We start from the raw sequence: 13,815 nt of genomic DNA, 5'->3' as shown, positions 1-13,815 counted from the left end.
GGCTCTGCATCCTCCCCTGGGAGCTGGCATTCCAGCGGGCCCCCTTTCTCCTTTACCTTTGTTGGGGGAAGGAGGCAAGGAGAAGATCTCTTCTTCCCAGCTGGAGAGGGCAGAACAGAGAGCAGCCCATTGGCCTTATGTGCGTGTGTGCGTGTGAGTGTGTCACTGTTGGTGGGCCGGAGTGATGTGGTAGGGAGGGAAGCCGGGAATGTATCCTTTTCAAAACAAAATTAAATATTTTGAGATGAGAATTTTGCCATTTCCTTTGTCGTTCCCATTCTTTCCTTGTTTCCTCAGTGTGTGGGCCTGGAGACTGAGACTCAGGCCAGAGTTCCTAATTTTTATTAGAATCCCATTCCTGGCATAACTTGTCACCAACCAGATGCCCTTATCTAGGACACCTAATCCCTGTGTTTCTCAGTTTCCTCAAATGTCAAATGATCCTCCTGCCTGTTTACATTGAGGAAGGACACAGACCAAAAGCAATTTGAACAGATAAAACTGTACAACTCCAGTGAAGTGGGAGGCTGAGGCAGAAGGATCACCAGTTCAAAGCCAATCGCAGCAAAAGCAAGGCACTTAGCAACTCAGTGAGACCCTGTCTCTAAATAAGATACAAAAAAGATCTGGGGCTGTGGCTCAGTGGTTAAGCACCCAGGGTTCAATCCCTGGTACCAAAAACAAACAAACAAAACAAAATCTATACAAGTAATAGAAAAATAGGACTGCTTATGAAAAGTGTTCCCAAATACTTGATGGCAACTGTGTTTAACCAAAAAAAAAAAAAAAAAAAAAGACGGGCCAGCCACAGTGGTGTACCCCACTGTAATCCTAGCACCTCAGTTTCCTGAGGTGGAAGGATCACAAGTTCAAAGCCAGCCTCAGCAATTTAGCAAGGCCCTGAGCAACTTAGCCAGACCCAGTCTCAAAAAAATAAGAAGGGCTGGGGGGTATGGCTCAGTGGTTAAGTGCCTCTGAGTTCCATCCCTGGTACCAGAAAAATGAAATTTATTTATTTATTTTTTTGGTACCAGAGATTGAACTCGAAGGCACTCAACCATTGAGCCATATTCCCAGCCCTTTTTTGAATTTTATTTAGAGACAGGGTCTCACTGAGTTGCTAAGTGCCTCGCCATTGCTGAGGCTAACTTTGAACTCACAGTTCTGCCTCAGCCTCCCGAGCCTCTGGGATTATAGGCGTGTGCCATCACGCCTGGCTCAGAAAAATAAAATTTAAATTGAAAAACAATAATAAATAAAAACCTTGGGGAAAAAACCCTGGAATTGTTGGGTCCTGGTGATGAGAGTCTGGGACTTTTCCTTTTTCCCTTTGGGCAAGTTTTCTGTCTCTGGTCACGACACTTTCACAACTAAAAGACAAGTTTAGCTAGGCCCAGTGGCACACTTCTATAATCCCAGCTACTCAAGAAGCTGAAGCAAGAAGGTCCCAAATTCAGGGCTAGCCTTGACAACTTAGACTGACTTACACATACCATTACACAGAGAGGGTACAGCCACTTGCAGGGCACCAGTGTTGTCATTGCCAATTGACTCAGCATTGGGGTCCCTGGGTCCCCTGCTCAGGCTGTCCTGAACTCTCCAGCTGCGTCCATCCAGAATATGGGAGTGAATCGGGCTGCATCACCCTTCGCAGTTCCTCCTCTCTCTCGTCCCATCCTCCTCTGCATCCCTTTTCCCTCTACTCCCTGTGTATGGAGCAGTGACTACTTCCTAGCTAGACCTGGAGCTGCCCTTCTACAACCAAGGCTAATCCTGCCTGGCCTTCCCACCCTGCGTGGTGTTAGAGTTTGGTCCCTGAAAGTTGAGGGACCAGGAAGCATTTATAAGTTTGTAAGGGGGGAAAAAATGTATTTGAATGGCAAGGTAGACTATTTTTTTTTACTTTATTTAATTTATTTATTTGTGTGCTGGGTATGTAGCTCAAGCGGTAGAGCATGCATGCAGCCTGGGTTCGATCCTCAGTACCACATACAAATAAAGATGTTGTGTCCGCCGAAAACTAAAAAAAAAAGTAAATATTTTTTAAAAATTTATTTATTTGTATGTGATGCTGAGGACTGAACCCAGTGCCTCACACATGTTAAGCAAAACACTCTACCCCTGAGCTACAGCCCCATCCTGCAAGGCAGACTTTTTTAAATGGCCATATTACAAATTAAAGGAGGCTAAGAAAGGCAAAGTGATGTGTCTCAAACTAAAATTCATACCCAGCAGAACTAAAATTCATACCCAGAGCGGGAATGGAGTGACAAATCTCCAGAACAGCATCTCTGCCCTGGGATCACAGCATTGTCACACAACTTGTTGACCAGCTGCCCATCTCCTCCTAACAAAATCCTTTCTCCTAGCTGGGCTTGTCCTCACCCCAGTCCAGCTCCCAGCACTCTTAGCACTTACTACTTCCCAGTCCCGAACTGGATACTTGGGGGCACTGTTTTGGTTTTTAAATTTAATGGGGAACATTGTCATCCCATTATATGCATGAGAAATCAAAGCCCGGAGAAGTTTTATGCAGCAAATATTTACTAAATGTCACGTGTCAGTCCTGCCACCTGCCTCTCAGTGTCCACTGACACTGAGTGAGTGTTAGTGGCACTAGAGAGTGACGGGTCGTGGTAAATGACATGATGGAAAAGACGGGAACTTGGAGGGTTCTGAAAGACCCCTCTGTGGATAGCATTGAAAATGAAACCAGGAAGGCAAATGGATGTGACTTGTCCCCAAGTTTCATGTTAGGTGTACAGCCATGAGACCTGCAGGCAGCTTCTGACCTGGATCCATACGTCCAGTGTCCACCTAACACACCAAACAATGAGGCACAAGGAGAGGAGTTATGAAGGATCCAGGATGAGTGGAACCTGATACGCCCGGTCTCTTGTCCCTGAGGATTGGAACAGGATCCCAAGAAGTTAGGTTAAGCAGAGTAAAACCTTTGGGCCCAAGCATCATATACTAAGGGAAAGGTCTGGCTGAAAGCCTTGCACACCCCCCAAGCCCATTCTTGTAGTCTTTCTGACCCTAGCCTGAGACACATTTAGTCAAGGAGTATGTGACCCAAAGGGCTAGGAAGTCCTTCCCTGAGATTTGTGAACCTGAGGTCTCTATATACCCAGCAATGACCTGTTGTAACCCACTGTGTTTTCAATGCTGCATACAAATGCTCCCACTCCAAGCAGATATTTGTGCAACCTGGAGAAATGTAAGGGCCATAGACCTGAAATGTGTCCAAACACTGGTTTTGGACAACCCGAGTTCAAATGCTGCCTCCGTCACCAATTTCAGGTATGATCTTGGGCACATCACTTGGGCATGCCTTGGGCATGCAGCTGCTGTCATGATGATGGTGTAGAATGTTCTGACCTACACTGATTGAGGTCGCCCCCAGTCCTAGCAGCTGTTGCCATCAGTGAAGGGTATCTGCTGGACAGCACGTGGCCTTGGGCAAGAAACTCCATTCCCCTGAGCAATTTCACTCTGTGTGAAGAGGATTTGCTATGCAGACAACATGTGCAGTGCCTGACACAATGCAGATCATTAACTCCTGTCCTCTTCCACTCCAGCTCCTGGGAGGACAATTTTCCAAAGCTGGATATATGTCCCCTCCCTTGACTGTACCTCACTAGCAGACAGCCCCTCCTATACTGCCTTGTCTGTGCCAGTTTGCCCCAGCTGGCAGGTCCTGATGTCAGCAGTTAATCTGGGACAACTGCCAGCCAGAGACAAGAGTGAGCAGCAGAGGACATCAGAAGCAGGCTTTCAAGTTGGGGGCCCTAGCCTTGAGTTCTCATCAGCTTCTCACTGCAGCAAATCCCCCCAGCAATTCAGGCTGACACCTGGGCTCCTTAGGATTAAGTCAGGGCAGAGCAGCACCGGGGACAGACCAGTGAGCCACTGCTTAGCCTTGTTTCAGGTTCCTCCCAACTGGGTCAGGGCATCCACTCCAGCTGGGATTCCAGGCTGACATCAAGGGTGCAGGCTGGTGGGAAGGGTCGATGGTCCTTGGTCTGCTGCCTACAGCTGGCACTGCCTCTCAGAGCACAAAGCTTGTACACCATTCCTTGATATCCTCATGTCCCAGCCTCAGGCACCCTAAGATGGACATCCTCGTTTTACAAAGGAAGACATCAAGGTTCAGGGAGGTCTTAGGCAACTTGCCCAAGATCCACTAAATATCAGAGCTGAGATTCAAACCCAGACCTAGTGACTCCTACACCCTGGCTCTCTTTGTCACCTTATCTGGCTAAAGCTGGCTCTCCTGTGCCTGTCTGTGCTAGACGCCCCCTCCCTCCAACTCCCTTGGGTCAGTGGAGGTCAAGCCGACCAAAGCAGCCAGACCAAGTTCTGATCTGACATCTCCCCATGGGCTGCCTGAGCCAGCCTGGCCAGCAGCAAGGAGGGGAGAAAAAGCCTGATGTTTGTCCTTTGTAGTGTGCCAAGATCTTTGTGGTGACCACATTTGACCTATTTGACCAGGTTCAGAGACGGAAAGTGACTTTCCTGAAGCCACACTACTTTTCCACCATAAAACTCCTCCTGGATCCTGCCCATCCAGCTGGACCCTATAACCTCAGGTCCTGTGATCTGCCCTCCTCTAGGTCCATCTCTCTCCTTTCCTCCCTCCCTCATGGCATGTTTGGGTGCCAGGGTCAGATGCCTTAGATAATAAAGCCCTTGGAAGTCATCACATCTGGACCTCCCTGCCTGGATGGGAAGGTCTGAGACCTAGAGAGGGAAATGAGCTACCTGTAGGCACAAGCAAAATGGGGCTTGGGTTGGGAGGCCCTGCATTGCCACACCCTCTGCTCTCCTGAATTCAGGCCCAAGCTGGGGGCCTTTCACTTGGGTGGAGCATTGGTTGTCAAACCTGAGCTCATACACAACTAGAAATCAGCCCTAGCCAGGGATCTGTGGCGCACAGTTGGTTAAGTGCCTGGGTTCAATCCTTGGTACAAAAAAAAGGGAGAGGAAAAAAACATCAAGCCAGGCATGGTGGCACACACCTGTAATCCCAGTGGCTCAGGAGGCTGAGGCAAGAGGATCATAGTTCAAAGCCAGCCTCAGCAACAGTGAGATGCTAAGTAACTCAGTGATACCCTGTCTCTAAATATAATACAAAATAGGGCTGGGGATGTGGCTCAGTGGTTGAGTGCCCCTGAATTTAATCCCTGGTATCCCCCCAAAAAAAATAAAAAATAAAAATCAGCCCCAGCTCCACCTTGCTGTGTAATCTCACAGAAACCTATGGCTCTCTGAGTCCCTTCTTTCTTATAATACTTTGAAGATCAGGACTCCACACCTGCCCACTTGTCAGGGTCATTGCAGGGGTCACAGGAGAGAATGACTAGAAGCCCTCTATGGAATGCATAGGATGGGTCATGGGACAGTGTCCCAATTCATCTCATCTAGAACCCACAATATGAGGTGCCACCCTTCCCCCCACCACACGCACAGACTTACCTATGCCTGCAATTCTGTTAGAAAACACTGACTGAAGGGTAAAGAGGGGGTTGGAAGAGGCAGGAGATGAGACTGGAAAGTGGCAGGACAAGGCCACTCCAGGCTGAAGAACATGGCCCCGGGACTGTGTAGCTGAGAACTTGCTACCTGAGCCCAAACTGTCCTAAAATCCTGCCCTAAAGCCCCAGAGAAGCCCCACGTGTTAGCCCCAGGGGTGTGACCAGAGTTCATGAAGGCATCCAGAGCTGGGCCTGGAGTCCTGAGCTGGCAGTTTCCAGCCCTCAGCCCACCCTGACTCACCAGCTTCCTCCCTGCTCCGAGCCTTTCCCTGTCGGGGCCAGAGCACTGGAAGTGTTCTGACTGTAATCTACCAGGTCCTTGCCTGTGCTGGAGGGAGCCCGGTGTTCCCTTTCACTTCCTCTCTGTCTCACAAACTCCTACTCATCCCTTCGGACCCCAGTTTGTTGTCACTTCCACCAGAAAGTCTTCTCCAATGCTCTTGGGGACTTGCGGCCCCTTCTGCAGGCCCCAGCTAGGCTTATCCTCTCCCCCACACCTCGGTGGCAGATTCATTGAGTTGAAACATGTGGGAGTACTATGAGTAGTGGCCAAGCACTGAGCAGGTGGCCATAGACGTCAGCAGGTATTCTCATCACCACCCCTGCTCTGCAGAGGAGGAAACGGAGCTCAAGGTAGCAATAACTTGTCCTGATCCCACAGTGCATCAGTGGTGGAGGCAGGATTTGGACCTCAGCACCCCGACTCCAGGGTCTTCCCTCCCAGCCCTCCTATTTACCCCACCTTCCTGTCCCCACAAAACTCAACCCCCCGTGCCATTACCCACCTGCTCCTATGATTCTTCCTTCCTGTCATCACATCACTCCTTCTGCTCCAGTATTTTTTCATCATCCCATGTACAGGCTATAAAATCTCCAATCCTACAAAATCTAAATACCATCACCCATTGCCCTCCAGCTGCCATCATGCACCTGTCCCCTTTGTAGGAGCTCTTGGAAGTGCTTACACTCACAGTCTCTACTCAGTCTTCTCCAGGTCTCTCCAACCTCCTCTAATCAGACTTTGACCTTCCATTGAAAACCTTGAGCAGAAACCATTTTTCTCAAGGTCCCAGGTAACCTTATGTTGCCAGATCAGCTTGACTTGATGCTCAAGCTCATTTTTTTCCTCTTCTAAACTGTGTTTGAGCCAGTTTAGAAGGTGTGATGGCACATGCCTATAATCCCAAAGGCTCTAGAGGCTGATGCAGGAGGATCATGAGTTCAAAGCCAGTTGCTGAGGTGACTTAGCAAGGCCCTAAGCAACTCAGTGAGACCCTGTCTCTAAATAAAATATGAAAAAGGACTGGAGGAGCTACTGCTGTAGCTCAGTCGCAGAGCACTTGCCTAGCACGTGTGAGGCACTGGGTTCCATTCTCAGCACCACATAAATATAAATAAAATTATTCTTTATATCTACAACAACAACAAAAATAATTAAAGAAAGGAAGGAAGGAAGGAAGGAAGGAAGGAAGGAAGGAAGAGAGAGGGGTGGGGATGTGGCTCAGTGGCTAAGCACCCCTGGATTCAATCCCCAGCACCAAAAATAAAATAAAATAAAATAAAACTGTGTTTGACCCAGTCACTCATTCCCTCCTTCTGTGTTCTTTTCACACTGGACCCCAGATCCTCCTCCCTCCTGGATACTCCTGCTCATCTTCCTTTGCTGGTTCTCCTCATCTCCCCAAACTCTAAGTATCAGAAGTCCACAGATCCTCCCTAGTGCTCTGCTCCACCCACATTCACTTCCTGGGTAATTTGCCTCAGAATCTGGAGTTTTCACACCTCGACCACATCTAAACTTGTCTCTCTAGCCAACACCTGTGCCCTGAGCCCTGTGCATATAGCCAGCCACCTACCTGCTCAGCACCTCCACCTGGAAGACCACAGGCACCTTGATCTTAACCTGTCAAAGGCAGCTCCTGGTCTCCCCCAAGCCTGCTCCTCCCATATTTTCCCTTCAAAATAGAGAGTCCTGTGAGCCAGGTATGGCAGCACACACTTGTAATTCCAGCTAGTCAGAAAGCTAAGGACAGAGGATCGAAAGTTTGAGGGCAATCTCACCAACTCAGTGAGACACGGTCTCAAAAGAAAATTTTTTTTTGAGAGAGAATTTTTAATATTTATTTTTTAGTTCTCGGCGGACACAACATCTTTGTTGGTATGTGGTGCTGAGGATCGAACCCGGGCCGCACGCATGCCAGGTGAGCGTGCTACCGCTGAGCCACATCTCCAGCCCTCAAAAGAAAAATTAAGGGCTGGGGTTGTGGCTCAGCGGTAGAGCACTCGCCTAGCACGTGGGTTCGATCCTCAGCACCACATAAAAATAAATAAATAAAATAAAGGCATTGTGCCCAATTACAACTAAAAAGTAAATAGAAAAAAAAAGAAAGAAAAGCTTGGTGCAGTGGCGCATGCCTGTAATCCTGGCAACTGCAGGGGCTGAGGCACGAAGATCATAAATTTGAAGCCAACCTCAGCAACTTAGCAAGGCCCTAAGCAACTTAATGAGGCCCTGTCTCAAAATACAAAAATAAAAATAAAAAGGGCTGAGGATGTGGCTCAGTGGTTAAGCACCTCAGTTGTTAACATAAATAAATAAATATAGAGATGGTAGTGTACCCCTGGATTCTATCCCCTGCGTGTGCACATACACACACACAACTGAGTAAAGGGCTCACCATTCACACATTAGATACTCACCTCAATGCCATGAGCTCATTCTTTCTTATATTATTTTTTTGAGAGTATCTTCTTATGTTACCCATGCTGGTCCTGAACTCCTGGGGTCAAGCCATCCTCCTGCCTTAGCCTCCCCAGTAGCTGGCTGAGACAAAAGTGGACATCATTGTGCCCAGCTTCACCTTGCTATTCTTGATACTCTGCTTCATATCACAGCCCCCTCCCATCTGTCTGCAAGCCTCTCAGTTTTAGAATCATATATACCCAGGGGTGCTCAGACACACTCTCTCCGTCTCTTTCAAATACAGACACATGGGCACTTCAGGTCACTGATCTCAGGGAAGGGGAAGCCCCAGACACTTGACAAAGTAAGTCACTGGGGCCCCAGGGGCTGCTAGTTTCCTGTCCACCTGCCCTTTCCTCAAACTCACACAGGACTCACCGGTACACACCACCTACCACTGACAAAGCTCCTTGGGCCCGTTCTGATAGGGCAGGCCCACCTCATAGTTCCTAGCATCACACCACTGCCCCCTGGTATCTAAGCCGCCATCAGCTTCTGCCAGAGGTCCATACAGCAAACTCGTGTTTTCCCTGTCCATCCTGAAGTCTGTCCTCACAACAGCCAGCATCGATGGCTCCCATCACATTCCGAAACAAATTCAAATGCCTCACCTCAGAAGCCCTGCCAGATCTGCCAACCTCTCTGCCCCCCAATCCCCTCCTTCTCCACCTGGGCACTGAGGGTTCAGCTCTGACCAGTTTGCACCTCCTGGGTCACCCCACCACCCTCACATCTCAGAGCCTTCACACTTGCTGTTCCATCTGTCAAGTGCCCTCCCAAGATCTCTTCAGCCTCCTTCCCCTCTCAGTGCCTGGTCTGCCTGTGCCTGGCACATAGTAGCTACTCACTCAGTGTCTGCTGAACCCCTCCCTAGGAATGTTGGGCATCCAGCCCAGGTGTGGCATGAGTATTGTATCACCACCAGGTGGCGCTGCAGACACATCCTGGGCAATGACCTCGGGTTTAGGCTGATTTGACTTCTCAGCAAAGCCGGCTGGGGCCTTTATTGCCAGGTGGTACTGTGAGGCACCAGCTGATCAGCTGCCCCATCAGCCCTCCAATGGCTCCTGGTAGACGCTCTTGGAGTATGCACAAAGCCTGGAAGGAAGGGAGAGCTAGTTGCCTCCCATGGCCTGAACTAAGCTCTTTCTGGGCAGGCACCAGAAAGTTCAGGCACCAGAGAGGGGATGGGGAAATGGAGCTCAGCCAGAGCAGGGATATGAGGTCTTGCACTTGGAGTCTTCTTTTCCTGGATTTGTATCTACTCTTCCCCAGGGCTCTGAATGCCTTAGGCATACCTACCCTGGGCCAGTTTCCTCATCTGTCAAAGGGGATAATAAATGAGAGCAAGTTAAAACATGGGGGAGGGGCGGCTTGCTGTATCAGGATGAGGGGCCTTGTTGTATCAGGTTGAGGAGCTTCATGGTGTGGGGAGGGGCGGGTATGTGTGCAGATGAGCAGTGCCCTGGTTTGGGGAAGAAGCAGGTGGACAGGAAACCAGGGGCCCCTGGGGCCTCGCCTGCCCTGAGGCTTTTGTTCCATGCCAGGAGCATGATCAGAGTACCTGCTCCATCAGTAGCAGAGCCAGTGCCCTTCGGGGGCATCAGGCCACTGTTCTAGCCCACCATTCCCAGTCCTTGCTAACTGAATCTTCCCTCCCTTCTTCCCCCACCCTCCCTCTCTCTTTCTCCATTTAAACCCCATACACATGTTAGAGTCTTTGTCCTAAGGGATGGGGCTCCATGAGTCTCACTCCTGCAGCCTGGTCAATGAGGCTGTGGACATCCTTAGGGTGAGCATAACTAGGGATTAAGCTTCCCCATGCAAAGATTCCTTATCCCTTCTCCACAGATTAAATTGTCAAGTGCTTATGTGCCAGGTGACACATTTATACCTGTTCATTTCATCCTCACAAAAGCCCTTTAAGGTTTTGGGGTTTTTTTGATTATTCATTTGTGGTGGTGGTTATTCTTTTTGTGTTGTTGGGGATGGAATCCAGGGCCTCATGCATGCTATGCACACACTACTGAGTACTGAGCCCACTTTAAGGTATCTTTACACCCATTTACAGAGAAGAAAATTGAAGTTCCAAGAGATTAAGTGACTTGGCTAAGATCACACAGCAAATGAGATTTTAGGCCCAGCTCTGGTGGATTTTCTGCTGACAAAACTGGGGTGGATAGGCAGTGGGCCTCATCTCCTTCTTCCTTAGCTCCTGCCCTCCTCCTCATTTGCCTGCCTGCCTGCCTGGTTCCTGTTTTGGGGGCTCAAGGGTCACAGTGTCCCCTGGGGAGATGAGGTGGAGGTGGTGGCTCCGAAGAGGAAAGGGCTGCTGAGGTTTGGGGGCTCTTCTTCATAGCCCTGAGTCCATACAGGGGTTTTGTCTGCAGTTTCAGACTGAGTCATCCTTGCAGGCCCAGTGTCAAGGCCATTTTCCCCCAGCCCTCCCAGACACTGCCAGAGACAGCCCTTCCCTTATCCGCCCCTCCTCCCCCATCTTGGGACTTTTGAGCCCCAGGGCACAAATTGAATGCTCCTGTGTCCAGGTTAACAATGATAAAATCAGCAATTGGTTGAGCACTCACTAGGTGTCAAGCCGGTGCTCAGTGCTTTTCTGGCCTGTTCTGGAGAAGTCTTTCCCAGAACCCTGCTGGTGAGTTATGTCCCATTACTGACCCCATTTTTACAAATGAGAAAACAGAGAGAGGTTAAGAGACTTGCCCAAGGTCAAATGGCTAAGAAATGCCTTAGGCAGGATTCAAACTGAGATCTGTCCGGGTTCAGAGTCTGTGCTCTTATTCTTCATGCTACACTGAACTGTGAAGAAATGGAAAAATCTAAGGGCTTGTCCTCCCTGGGTGCTTCAGGCTTCAGGGGTGCCTAGGCCAATCCTAAGTGCCCCTGAGGTGCCCCAAACCTCACCAACTCTGGGCTGGGCTGGGTACAGTAGGTCAAGCTTGCTGCTCAGGGGGCTGGAGGTCAGACAATTCCAGCTACAGCCAAGTCACTTCTCCCCAGAGATAAAAGCTGTGCTTCTTCAACATAAATCTCTAAGCTCAAGGTGGTGATAGATCCAGTCACCACTGGAAAGGGTGAGTGTGTGACACTTTTGTTGTTTTTAGTTGTTGATAGAACTTTATTTTTATTTATTTATATGTGGTGCTGAGAATCGAACCCAGTGCTTCACACATGCTAGGCAAGTGCTCTACCTCTGAGCTATAACCCCAGCCCAAGTGTGTGACATTTATGATGGACACACATCCTTCCCAAGATGTTGGTTAGGATCCTGGCGCTACTTGGAGCTATCCAGCACCCAGCCTATTTCTGCTGCTTGTCTGAGCTATACAGTATCAAGAAAAACTGAAAAGCCTGTAGACCAAATGCTGCCCTTTTTTGGAGGTGGGGGCAGTCCTGGGGATTGAACCCACAGGTGCTTAACCACTGAGCCACATCCCCAGCCCTTTTTTTTATTTTGAGACAGAGTCTCACTAAGTTGCTTAGGATTTTACTAAGCCGCTGAGGCTGGCTTTGAACTTGCCATCCTCCTGCCTCAGCCTCCCAAGCTGCTGGGATTACAGGCATGGGCTACCATTCCTGGCAAAATGCTGGTTTTAGAAATGAAATATTCAAATCAAGTTCTAGGGACTGTTCACAGCCACAGATTCCAAGCATCTATAGAGCTATTAGATGACCCCTAAACCTAGCTGTGGGACTCTGGGCAAGGCCTTTGCATTCTCTGAGCTCCTCAGGGTCTCCCCGCAAGTACAAAAAGGCTGGGCTCCCCCTCCAGGGGTCCGTCTGTTTACCTCCACGGAGGTAAACTAGACACATTTAGTCAGGCCTGGCTTCCTCCTGGCTGTGCTTGTCAGGCGATGGAGTTGTGGGGACAGGCTTTTAGCACTAGCCTGGAGGTTCAGATGCAAACATGGGAAATTAGGAGGCAGGGTGAGTTAGGGTAGGATGGGTGGAGGTAGGGAGCTGGCCAAAGCCTGAGTGTTTAAAAATAAATCCTGTTAGCTACAGCCTCAGCTCTCAGGGCCTGGTGACATCACTAGGGCACAGGATGTCCCTGGCAGGGGCTGGAGTGGCAGAGGAGACAAGATCTAAGAGAGGGCCAAGGGGGTTCTTATCTGCCCTTTCTGTAGAAGTTGTGTTTGGAGAAAGCCTGCCTGGGTTGTTCTTGGGCGGAGGGGCTGCCAGCTACCTTCCCCTGATACTTGGTGGGCATTTCATTCTGCATATGAGAAACTGAGGCCCAGGAAGGTCATGACGTGCCTGATGCCCCACTTTGAGAGATGTGGCAGTCCCAGGATGGGTCAGGAAAGGAACCAAGTGGGCAAATGCCTAGCCCTGGGCTTGAGGAGCTTTTCAGGACAAATAAGCTCTTCCTGCCTACCCACTGCCCCTGTGCCTCACTCTGACCTGGTGAAGGAGGACTGGGTAGAGATTAGCACTTTTTTTTTTTTTTTTTTTTTTTAAATTTGCTTGTTTTTTCCTGTGGTGCTGAGAATTTAATACAAGACCTGGCACATGCAAGCATGCTATCACTGAACTGTACCCCCTACCAGCGTTTATATTTTATAGCAAAGGAAACTGAGACCAAGAAGGACAAAGCACATCAAGCACATTCTGCCCAGTTGGGATGGGATTGGTCTCTCCCAGCCATCTCCAGTTCAGCTGCCTATGGGGAGGGAAGCTTGTGGTGTCAGGCAGGGGCTTCGGGAATAGAAGGAGGGGATGGGAGGGAGCCCTGGCTCTCTAGCCTTCCTCCCACCACCCCATCTCCTCCTCCCCTTCCCTCTGCGGTGCTCAGGACAAAGTCCGGCCCCCTTGCCTGGTCAAGACTCCCTGCCTCCTCTCTCACTGAACCCTGTGCTCTAAACCTCAGCCTCACCCAAGTACTCATAGATCCCTAAAGCGCTTGCTATTTCAGGCCTCTGAGCAGCTGAACAAGCTGTTCCCCGCTGCCTGGAATGACCCCTACTGTAGCTGCCAAGGAAACTCCTATGCATCCTTCAAACTTCTGCTCTGAGCCATCTCTGTTCCATGAGCGTGATGTGGTTGTGAATGTTATGTTCACCACCTGTCTCTCTTCCTGTACCAACAACGTTTTTAGGGTAGGAACTGTATTTTATTCATTCCTCCATGCCCAATGTCTAGCCAGTGACTGGATAAAGAAATTGAGTCTTGATTCTGTGCCTTCCTTACCATGGATTTTATCCAAGTCACATATCCTCTTCTGAATGGGGACAAGGGCCAGGCAATGTGGTCCACTCCTGTAATCCCAGTGGCTTGGGAGGCTGAGGCAGGAAAGAGTTCAAAGCCAGCCTCAACAATTTAGTGAGGGCCTAAGCAACTCAGCAAGAACCTGTCTTTAAATAAATTATTAACAAGGGCTGGGGGAGTGGCTCAGTGGTTAAGCACCTGGGTTGTTTAATCCCAGTAGTAAATTTAAAAAAAAAAAAAATCAAAGGGAAAAAATGCAAACAAATGGGACAAGGCCCACTTTGCAGGGCTGCTGGAGGAGGCTGCATA

Source organism: Urocitellus parryii, chromosome 5, assembly GCF_045843805.1.
Source record: "Urocitellus parryii isolate mUroPar1 chromosome 5, mUroPar1.hap1, whole genome shotgun sequence".
NCBI classification, from domain to species: domain Eukaryota; kingdom Metazoa; phylum Chordata; class Mammalia; order Rodentia; family Sciuridae; genus Urocitellus; species Urocitellus parryii.
This window is presented reverse-complemented; position numbering follows the sequence as displayed.